This window comes from Cyanistes caeruleus, chromosome 19, assembly GCF_971803275.1.
Source record: "Cyanistes caeruleus chromosome 19, bCyaCae1.hap1.1, whole genome shotgun sequence".
Lineage (NCBI taxonomy): Eukaryota > Metazoa > Chordata > Aves > Passeriformes > Paridae > Cyanistes > Cyanistes caeruleus.
This window is the reverse complement of record NC_141719.1, coordinates 6959034-6971054: the sequence shown is the minus strand read 5'-3', so window position 1 is coordinate 6971054 and position 12021 is coordinate 6959034. Positions and strand designations below refer to the sequence as shown.

Sequence of the window (12021 nt, the reverse complement as noted above, 5' to 3'; positions counted from 1 at the left end):
AAAGCATTGTGATGATTTTTTGGTTTAGTTTAAAAATGAGAGATTATTAAAAGGTGCTTATTCACCAGACATTAAGTGAGGAGCTGCACAGTATTCTCCATTTCCCAAGGGCTGTATTTACTCTCACTGCCTTCACCAGAAGCCTGTTTTAGTGTGACTCTCCCTTGTTATCCAGTACAAGACATGCAGTCGATGGGATTCGCACTGTGGCTCATTAATGATGCTGCTTATGGCCTGTGCTGGGAGCTTCACTTGAACAAACAGCTCCAGGCTTAGATCAAATCCCTTCTGCATCATCTCCACCAGCTCACAGCCCTCACATAACAGCAAAGCCAATCAGGAGCTATTTGGGCACATTAAATTAATATTTGAGACCCAGGCACACTAGGAATACAGAGCTGTCCCCAAATATCTATTTATTTTATTATTTATTATTATATATTATTATATATTATTTATATATTATTTATATTATATAACATCATTATATATATAAATTATATATAATGTATTATTACTATATATAATTATATATTATTATATATAATTATATATAGTAATAATACATTATATATATAAATTATATATAATGTATTATTACTATATATAATTATATATTGTTATATATATTTTATCTATAATATATAATATTTATTATATCTAATATATATATATATTATCATTATATATTATTATATATATGATTTATATTTATATATTATATAGCATCATTATATATATTAATTATATATAATGTATTATTACTATATATTAATTATATATAATGTATTATTACTATATATTATATATATTTTATCTATAATAATATATATTATTTATTATATAACAACATATTATTATATATTATTCTAATTTATTATTATTATTATTATTATTATTATTATTATTATTTTATTAAAAAATGAAACAAAAAATAAGTAATATCCAAGTGCTGTTATGTCAGCAGCACGTTTAATTTGCCTGTGTGGAAAAGAAGAAATCTGGCAGAGCCAGAGGGATGCAAAGGCCTGAAGAGGGCAGGATTGGTCAAGCAATTTGTTCACTTTTCATGCTGCAGGTTCTTGAGTGAAAGGTGGCTTAGGAAAATTCCCTCTCAGCCATGTTGGCTTTTCTCTTTTACACACTGAGTATCAGATACAGCTCGTTAGCGTTCCAATGATCTCCTGCAATTTGGAATAAACAATAAAAACACCTCATTACATATACAGTAAATGCAATGCCAAGTTCTCAAAAGGTAGGAGAAGGTCATGGAAGTGGCATTTTTGTGCATGAGTCAGGTTTTTTCACACTTGACTCAGCTGTATTTCCTGGATCAAATGCCCTAAGCAGCTCTGGGACTTTCAGATGAAGTTGGACAAGTCTGTGTTTTTCCCCCTCCTAAAATACAGGGAATTTCAAATTAATTTATCCTGTGGGAGGTCCTTTGGGAATTTGGACAGCTGTAAAACACAGTTACCCAGTTAAATCAGGCATGCTTTTTGTGTTACATGGCACTGGTGCACAGCAGGACACTGAGGTTACACAGGGTACACGTTCCTGTGTGCGCCAAGTTTAGTTCAGTTTTGTTTTCAAATTATTTAAGTTCATGGTAAGAATTTCTTTTATCTGACTCTGAGGTGCAATATAAATTCTTTTGCCTTCAATGAGAAAGCTTGAAAAAGCTTAATTTGTGCACTTTTTATAATTAAAAATTACTTGATAAATGATGAGATTTTCAGATTGATGTTTTCATCTCTGAAGTGTGCTGAAATGCAATAAAACTAGAAATAACTTTGTATGTTGCTTCAAAACAAAACAAATCAGCCAAAAGTCCATAATCCTTACGTTTCAAACGTGTGGTGTAAGAACTTGAGCTGCAGGAATCAACAAGCATCAAACCTGAATCCAGCTGATATTTTCAGTACCAGGAACAATCTTGATTAGTCGAGCCCCATTGCAATTATCAGCATGGAAATCAATCCTGGAAGAAACTCCCATCCTCAATCTCTGCCTGTTAGCAGCAGGCATGGCCTTTACCAAGGAGTTCATTTTTCTCTTCGTGACACTCCCACCTGAAGTGCAAAACATCTCTCAGGAAGAGCTTAGTTCAGCACTGCTGCTTCTTCTTTTCTTAGTGCTTAGAGAGAAACTAAACACAGATCCTTTTAAAATGCACACATAGAAAAGAAATTTTTGGGCACTGCATCCAAATTAAATAATTTCAGCAGTATTTGATTGCCCACAAATGATTGCTGGCTTCTGGAACAAACACCCAAAATCTTCCTGGACTGGCAGAAACTCATCAGCCACAGAACCCTGGTTCCAATGCATGCTGCTCACACAGCCCCCTCCTATCCTAATTAACCAGGGGTCCCAGCTGAGCTCTCTGCTGGATTTTAATTACAGCATTATTAATTCATAGGGGGAAAAAAAATTGACAGATGTTTCAGGTTGGTTGTAGCAAATTAAAAGGCAGGTGTTTGGCAGAAAAACTCAGGAATGATTAAATGAGTGCTGGAGGTTTAGCTACTTTTCAGTGAGCAGTATTCATAGTAGCAGTTACTCTTCTACAGTGTAAAGGGATTTCTCAGCATAAAAATAACAATTAAAACAGGTTTGGCTCTGTTTTTTTTTCAAAAAGCTTATAAATGTGTGTTCTTAATTTGGTTTTTAGCTTTTGCTGGGGTCATTTTGCTCCATTTTCCTCTAAAAATATAAACCACTATTTTTTTTAGGCAGTAAACAACAGAACTAGTTGGTTACTCAGCAATTCTTGTTACACTGAGCATCAATCATGAAGAAAACCACTAATTTTTATCTCTTATAGGGGATAATAAATGTTGTCATAACTTTACTAACAACTTCAATCACCTGACAAAGCAGTTTCAAAACAACTTTGAATGAAATAAATGCATTACAGAAAACACAGGCAGGGCCTGAAAAGATGCCAAGATCAGGATTTAAAGAAAAACAAGAAGAAACTAGTGCCATGATTCTGAGCTCTCCATCAATTATTCTATTCCATGGGAGTTTTTGTCTACATTCTCAGCAAGTCTCATCCATCGTGGTGACATGCAGAGTGTCAGGTGAACTGAGGAAAGAGGATTTCAGCAGACAGTGAAGTCACTTGGGTGCAGGTTCTGTCTGCTGAGGTGGTTTCTGCTGGAGAAGAAAAAGTTACAGGGGTTTTTATGCTTTGTGTTTTATTTTTTTGGGTTTTTTTTTAAACTACATATGCAATTTATGGCTCCATCCTCTTCAGAAATGCATTTTGTTTTTGTCATGTGTTCTATATAAAAAAGAGAAAGTGTTGGGATTTCCCTAATGGTTTTGTTTTTAAATAAACAACAGTTTAAACTATGCTTCTCATCCAAATGTATCAAAAAATATTCAAAGACAAAAAGAAAATCAGGTTTCATTTTGAGCATGCAGAACCAGATACACTGACAATTTCAGAACTAGAATTTTGGACAGTTTTGATTTTGGCAAGTCAGTATTTGCTTATCAGGGGTGTTTTGTTGGAAAAATTTCCCACCAGCTACAGGTTTTATTACACATTAACTACCTTGCAGCTAAGAGGTGAAAAACCCAACCCCAAAGCCTCTTTCCACTGGTGGAGGCAGTTATGGGGACCTGCCAAAAGACCCCACTTGAAAGGCAGTGATTTTCCTACTATTGGAGTGCAGGATGTAGAGAAAATTTTGCAATTTGTTTAATGGAAAGGATCAGCCATGTATCTGCCAGTTAATAGAATAAACAAATAAATACAGATGTTGAGGCTGTAACTCAGTCAAAGCTGAAGAACATCTTTCCCTGTTTCTGAGGGAGGCAAATATTCACCTGGGTTCTTAATCTGGGCACAGAAACAAAGGCTGATTGTGGTTGGACTGAACTTTCTGAGTCCAAAGGATTCAGATTTCTTTAACTTCCACCACACCTGGGCATGGTCAGTGCAGGTGGCTCTGACCTGTGGGGGCTCACAGATTAACACTTGTGGTCTAAATGGAGATTTGTGGCACCCCTGTGCCATCCTGAGCCCCCAGTTTGTGGAGCAGAGGAACACACACCTTTCTCAGGGAGCTCCTTTGCACTGCAGGTTTATAGAAACTGTTGGGTGGTGACCTGCCATGGAGCCTGAGCTCACTGAAATTAGCTTCAGAAAGGTAAACTTGCAGAAGGTACCTCCTCTGTGTCAGAGTGGAATTAGTTTGAATTAGTTGCTGCTCTGAAACTTCAGGTGAAAATCTCTGAATCTCTGCTCAGAACAGCTGGAAAGCTCAGAACACACTCCCTGCTTTGGCTGCACCTCCACACTGATGTTTTTGGCAAATTGCAGTACATTTTACCCAGGGAGCTGGAGCAGTGGTGTTTGCAAGACCATGCAGCTACAAGTAATTTAATGTTGTGTGAAACACTTATTACGTCTAAATGGCTACATTTTCATGTGCTACAGGAATCTGACTGCTTTTCAAAAAGCAGAGGATGGCTTGGGATGCACTGTGCATACTCTAACAGACAGCACAAATCCTATAGACAAACTGGAAATTTCTGCTTGTCTGTACCCATCTTTCACCACAGCTATCTCTGGGTAATGATGCATTAATGCCAGCAGTAGAGGTTTTTTTACTGAAATACTTCATACAGAAGAGTATAAAAATTATTTGATGATTTGCTTTTTCCACCATGATCAATATGTCAGAGATCTTCCCATACCAGACCATCAGACTAAATCTGCTGCTGCTTGCTATTATGGTCACTCCTGAAAACAGGCAGTTCTTCCATCTTTTCTACTGGTTCAGGAGATTCATTTTCCTTGCAAAAAATGCTCATTTATATGCATTCCCTACTTCTGATCTTGTGAGCAGAAAGACCCCTAAATGTCACACACAGCTCAAAGAGAAATGCAGAGTTGAACTGTGCTCTCAGCTTAAGAGAATCACACACCTTGGCTTTGCACTAATGCTTTCTAAGCACCACTGCTGAATTTTGGTAAGGATTTACACATCCAGCAGATAAGGAAAGATGACTGGTGTTCTCCCTGCGTGTTTGGTTCCATACAAAGCCAGTTATCAGTGTTTTGAGTTATCAGTGGTTTGATGCAGGCTGTTCTCATCACTGAGGACAGCCCTGGGCTCCCACTGACACACTTGGCACATCACTGTCTTCTGGCAGCCCCACTTTAAGGAGCTTTTGAGGTTTAGCAATAACTAACTCTACTATAAATTGCCACACTTCTGTCAAATTGAGATTTTGTGCCAGAAAATGCTCCTGAATAGTCAAAGTGGATATTAATACCTGTCACAGGTCAAATCTGAAGGGGAAATGAGAATGAAGAAAACAACATTTTAGCTCATGGTGAGATGTCATTTAACAAGGCAGCATCCTGCAGGAGGGAACCATGAAAATTGTTTCCACCTCCCTCAGGTACTTTCCCTCTTGTACTCTGCAGAATTTGCCCCAAACCATTTCTCTCATTTCACAGAAGGCTCACCATCTGTTCTCCTTATTTGATTTAATATTTCCTTGCTTTGTTTCTCCGTAACTTTTGGCCTCTAGAATCTTTGCCAGGCCCACTTCTCCAACCTTTCTTGTGGCAGAATAGTCCTCTGAAGTGTTTTCCATTCACTTATTCCTGGAACTATGTCCACAATAAAGATTTCTCCTGTAATGAACTGAAACACAGAGCCACCAAAAGGCACTGACACCATTGCTTTTTTGACCAGCTGCTTTCAGAGCACATCTACCCAGGCTTTGCACCACTGCTGTGGAAGTGCCTGTTCTGCAGTCCTGTCTGCAGGGCAGACCTTTCCAGACTGGCATTTCTGCACACAATTTCCCCCAAAAAGCTGTGTGGATCAGAGATCAGACCATTACCCCTGAGGAGCTCAAACCTTCCCACTGCTCTCTCTCCTAACACACTCTGGTTCTCAAGCTCTCAGCAATTATAAATGACAGCACCTATCAATTTTAGCTGCTTAGATGTTCCCCATTGCTACAATAATGAACGTTTTACACTCCTTAATCCACTTAACTTTCAATTCCACATTCAGGTTCTGAAGCAACAATAGGAAGATTTAATGTTGGAGTTAATTTCTCCAAAGTCCCTCTTCTGATGCCTATTTCCAGAGAACTGATGCTTGAAACATGCTCTCAAGCTGTGGCTTGACCAAAGATCAGAAAATTTTGCTTCTGTGCCTGCCCACAAAGCCTTTTGTCATGACTGAACTGAATTGCTTGGCCCCTAATTTCCACCTGCCTTCAGGAGCAGTAAGAAACTGGTGCTCTGCTGTTACTGTAAACAGCAACAGAGGATTCTCACTGGAAATATGGAGATTTATGCCTTATTTCATAAAATTGGCTTCCTCAAGCACACAGAAATTACATGAGGGTGCTGAGGGTTCCTCCTAGTGTGCAGCCACTGTGTTTTTAATTCTACACTCCATCCATTGAGCCCTTTTCTCTTTAGCATCATGTAGGAAATTTGAGCATCGTTGGGATTTGAATTTTGTTCACTACCTGTGAACCCTTATTTCTATCTAAACAGATGGAATTTGGCCAAAGTTACACAGGAGACCTGTTGTAAATTAGGGAATTGAGCCTAAGCCTCTTATGTCTTGGAGGAGCAGCCTGACTGCTGCTTTCAGAAGAGCTTCAGTACATTACACCAGCTAAGTGTCTGGCTCAGTCACTATTCTGTGGATTATCAGAGGGCAGATTAACTGGAGTCTATTGAACTTTTAAAATATAAAATAAATACCCCTATAAGCTCTTAACAGGTTTCTCCTAGCAGGGTTTTGGAGAATTTCCACCTTCCTAATTCTGCATGTGTATAAATGCACAGAAATTGATAGTACATGAACCTACCTAGTAGTAGGGCAGAGCCTCATAATGCTATTTATGGCTAATGAAAGGCAATGTCATTCCTGATACCCCAGATAAATCATGTTTTCCATTGCTATACACAAATGGAATTGAACAGAGTTAGCATTTAGTCTACTAGGCAAGAATAACCTCAGCTCTTACAAATTGGAATTCTCTAACCACCCATGAATGATAACACGTGCATTTACCATCAGTTTTCTGACTTTGTGGGGAATGGGGACTGAGAGCAAGGCAGACAGAGCAGCTCATGCAGTGCCTTGTTACTCATAATTTCTTTACTGAGTGAGTCTGTGCCTACCCTCAGGTGAACCAAATCCCTTTCAGCTGCAGCTGATAATGCAACACCCACAGCTTAAGGTCACTGCCTGGAAATTGGTGCTTGCTTTTAACTGGACTCACTTGAATGGTATTAAGCTACAGGTTGCTGCTTAGTCTTAGCTTTGATTTGGCTAACAATGCATCATCCTCTTGTGAATGGGGCACTTGAGCCAGAGTTAGAACCTCACTGTTCCTGTTGCTCAAATCAGGTGCAGAAAAAATGCAGTACTGTCAGCAGACTTTTGAATACAGACATGTTTACCTGCACACCAGCAAGGTGATTGCTGTTTTCTCAGTGTTTTACATCAGTTCTAGTTTTTTAAGTAACTCCTGTGGCAATGGAATACAGATACAATAAAGGAAATATATTCTATTGCAACAACCTAAATCAGCAGTGCAGGGGTGAGAGGTGCCATGGCACAGACACAGCACACAGCACCCTGGTGCTGCTGGGACTGCTCCATGGAAGACAAAAAAAAAGGAATCTTTCCACTGCTCTTCTTTTAATCCTTTTATTTCTGAGGCCTAAAGGCAAGCCCAGCAGAGCATAGCTAATGACACCTCTGATCTTTAACCATTGTGTGGCTGGTGGAGCCCTGAAATACACTGAAGGGAAGCTGCTGCAGGTAACATCCCAATACCTGTGAGAGGGAATGCCTTTCAAAGCCTCTCTGCTCAACAGAGACCAGGACCTTTATGTCTGCATACTAAAGCTGTATTTAAAACCCCAGCTCAATTGCAAAGTGAAAGAGTCAAACCATTTGAGGAAACAGTAATGACCTTTGCTGGTTTGCTCTGGTTTGCTTTGCCCAAGGATGTTTAACTTCTTGATTTAGTCAGTCAGTTTGGACAACTCAGTTTGCCAAGTCCTTTGTAATTTCCCTTCTCCTTATGAACATGGTTAATATTTAGCTATCAGCTGAGTCAATCTTTATTCCCCTGTAATTTTTTTTTCAGTTCTTTCTATATTTCTACTGACTGGTTGTAAACATACACCACAGAATCATTTTATTATTTAACCAGAAAATCTTAGTGCTTAGCCCTTTTAAAAAATAAACTTATTAGGGGTTTCATTTTGATTAGGAGCATCATCCAACAAACCTCTGTAAATAGTCAGCCATTCAGTATATTCTCTACATTCCCAAATAAAAATGTTTTGCTTAATGTGTGCTTTATCTAATATAAAATGTATTTTTTCTAGTCAATACACATTTCTGTAGCTGGGGGAAGCACTGCTGCACCTCTTAGGAGTGACACTTCAGATATTCACAAATTCCTGCTTTGAGGATTGAGAAGTCTTTGGAGTCTCCTCAGGAGTAATGGTTTTTCCTCAGGATGAGGCATCACATGAAATTGTGGGATATCCATGAGCTTGGTAATATGGAAAACTCTTCAACCTTTCAGCATTACCAATGATTTCCCAAATATTTCTCTACATTCCTGACATCAGGGTAAGAACAGCAGCCCCTGATAACTGAGGAATATTTCTGGCAGACTGGCAAAACATTACCAAATAAAATCCTGTTTTTCAGCACCTTCTCTTCCTGCTTTAATGCACTGGGATTACCTCCAAATATAGACACTTCCAACTTCTAATCTGATATGGTATTTAATGCCCCAAAATTACTTATCAGGACTCTGTTAAAGCAGACATAGATCAGTGCAGGTTATAAAAGCAGGATACAGGAGCCAGGACTCCTGGGATCATCCCTTAATGCTGGCTCACTGTGGTCTCAGAAAATAGAAAAAAATAATCACTCTCTTATATGATGCAATTTACTCATCTGAAAAAATGAGATAATTTCACTGATCTACTTCACAGGCACTGTGTGAGTCCTCAATAATACTTGTGAAACTATACAGTGATCTCTTGGCAAGAAGGGCTTTGATAGAGCCCAAATGTCAAAAATTGCTTTCAAATCAGGGAGTGAAAAGTGTGCACCAGACAGACATGGATGGTGCTGTAGTTATTTTCACTATGATGCCTCTCTAACTGTTTCATCTCCTTTATTACTTATTTCAGGGTCTATTTTGATGAGTTAGCATTACCTAATACTTTTTTCTCCCCTCCAAAATTTCACGTGTCCTCCTTAGTCCTGCTCGATTTTCAGATTTTTTCATCTCACAAACTGCTCATGAATTGCCTTGGCAGCAAGTAAAGTGTAACATTTTAGAATATGGTTTATGGTTCAGTGGCCATCAGCAAATGCTGTCAGAGCTGATACCCTTCAGCTGGGAGGGAGCAGCAGCTTCACTCACGCCATCCCTGTCCTGCTGCAGGGCTGGAGCCGAGCCAGGATGGAGCATTCCCAGGCCAGGCCACTGCCAGGAAATTTTATTCATGAGGGTTCCCACTGGTCATGAAATTCGAGTACCCAAATAACTGTGATATCACACACTGAGGGAAATAATCAGCTTTTGAAGCAGCTCAGTGTGGGACTGAAAAAGTTATGGTTGTCCAGGTACACTCCCAAGGCTGCCAAAGAGGATGGGGCAGACTAGGTGAGGACAGGAAAATGAAGGATCATTACTGCTGTAAAATATAAAAACATGGATAACCCTTGTTCTCTCTCTCTCTCTCTCTCTAGCATGCTAGAGAACTAAACAGATTAATCTCAGAAGTTTAATGCCATACTTGAGTGTTAAACTAGAACCTCCTAAACACAGAAAAAAGGTCCTGTTATATCACTGGGTGCTTTCCTTAAATCTCCTCTTTTTTTCCCAAAGGCATTAAGAACTTACCTTCAGCATGTGGTTTAATCCTATTAAAATTCACTGAGTTTAGGGATATAATTTAGTAACTTAGATTCTTAAATGAAAAAAAACCTAACCTCAAAACCTGAGGTTTGTTTTGCTTTATACATATGCCTATGAAAGGTCTGCATGGTAAAAGAACAACTGCCCCATAAACAGAAACATCAAAAGGAACTAAAATTCTTTTAGCTTGATTTAGTACTGCATTTTTTTAGAACTTCCTGATGATTCCAGCTGCTGGAATGTCCCAGGGAGGCACAAATCTGCTGTGCAAAAGCAAGTGCGTGGTTATGGTGCCATGTCCTTTCACAGGTTCTTGCTGGAAGCCAAACCTCATGGAAGATTTACTTACTGTGCACAGCAGGATAAAATTCAGGGATAGATATTCCTGATATTTCTTGCAGGTTTCAAATAAATGGCAGGTTGAATCATCTTGATTAATATACATTTGAGAAAGAAATCTCCACACACTTCAGTTGTGTGAGCAATGAAAGGACGTGTGAAGACACTCTTTACTCCTCCTCACAATCCTGGCAAGAATTTCAGGCTGCCCTTTTCCTTTTCCCCATGTCCCACAGGGTCATGCCCATTCTGGAGTTCTCACACAGCTCCTTCCACAGGCAGCAGCTCCTCTTTCAGCCCCTTGCTGCAGCTGTGAGTGTTGCTCCTTTTATTCTGATTTTTAGTTATATCTATTTGTCTTTTTTTGAGCAGTAAGTATGTATCTGGCCTGTGTAGTGCATTATTTTCTGCCTGCTTTCAGTCCTTTTTAACGCCTTCAAGGTACTGCGGAAATAATGATGATTTTCGCCAGTAGATTTTAGGGAATTAAAAAAACAATCAAAAGTTATCAAATGCTCAACACTTCCCTTTAAATGCTGCTTGAATTCAGAGCATTTACTTTTATTTCAAAACAAATTTCTATCTAGAAAAATCTCGTCTTTATGAACAGGAAAATACTGGAATTGAAATCAATGGTTCATTTTTCCCTGCTCTGGCTGTTCACAGCTATGACACAAGCCCAAAGGGCTACAGATGTGTAGGACAGGTGAACAGTGCTGAAGGTAAAGAAACATGGAATGCTGAGGTGTATTGACCAATTCCAGATGGGTAGAGAGGGCACACAGTGGAATGCATGCAGGATGAAGAGCATCAAAAGCTCAAACAAAAAAACAATAAAGTGCTGATGCTTGAAGCTTTCAAGGTGTTATCTTCAACTATAGCCAAAAGTAAAAAAAATTGGAACATAAGATTCTTATACTAATTTCTTTTCTGTAAGCAGTGTGTTTTGTGTTGCTGGAGAGAAGAATTTCTACAAACATTTCTTCCCACAGATCATTAGTGCAGTTGATGAAATTTGTCACAAGCATTTATTCTATAGATAAACCAGAGCGGAAGGCAGGGTTAATTATATTTCCTTAAGCCACAGCATTTCTCTTTTCAGTAACATTGCAGTTGTATTGGGCTATTAAATACTCCTTGCAGCTGCTCACACACTGGTTCTTTGGGAAGTGATGCTTGAGAGGCTTTGCTGGAGCCCTGGCAGCCACGTGGATGTTTGCAGGCAGGCAGAGTTGGCCCTTCCAACCTCTGCTTCAGCTTGATGACAGTGGTGGAATGTGAATCACTATTAGCCAGATAATGTACATATATCCCTCATTAACTCTTTCTCTAATTGTGATAAATCCTCTTTAAATTAGCTTTAAAATGCCAGTGCCGTGAACATTCCCTGTTCCTGTTTTGTCTCGTGGGAGGATGATGTTTTTCCAGCACCAGGAATTACCATTTAATTACTTCACTATTTAACCAAGATTAAAGCAAAGACTTATAGGGATCATGTGCAAACAAATATTATTATAAACAGATCCCTTTCCAGAAATACTCTGAAACTTTCAGAGGCTGTGTCAACAGCCACAGCAGAGTCACAGAGGGGAATCTGTTGTGGTACTGTGTCCGTGACCCTGGGACTGGACCAGCCAGGAATTATAGCTGGATGATATAGGATATAGGATATAGGATATAGGATATAGGATATAGGATATAGGTTATAGGATATAGGATAGGCTG

General features: G+C 39.0%; 1 long non-coding RNA gene across 2 annotated transcripts; it reads right to left on the bottom strand.

Moving 5' to 3' along the window:
* Positions 1-939: 939 nt before the first annotated feature.
* Positions 940-2375, bottom strand: LOC111937526 (uncharacterized). 2 transcript variants are annotated; one of them, XR_002868666.2, is made up of 3 exons: positions 2073-2375; positions 1846-1981; positions 940-1184 (listed from the first exon to the last, which is right to left on the bottom strand). It is a non-coding gene; the product is annotated as an uncharacterized LOC111937526 (long non-coding RNA). The 2 variants fall into 2 exon arrangements; XR_015278087.1 differs by having other exon boundaries at positions 1846-2360.
* Between the last annotated feature and the right edge of the window lie 9646 nt (positions 2376-12021).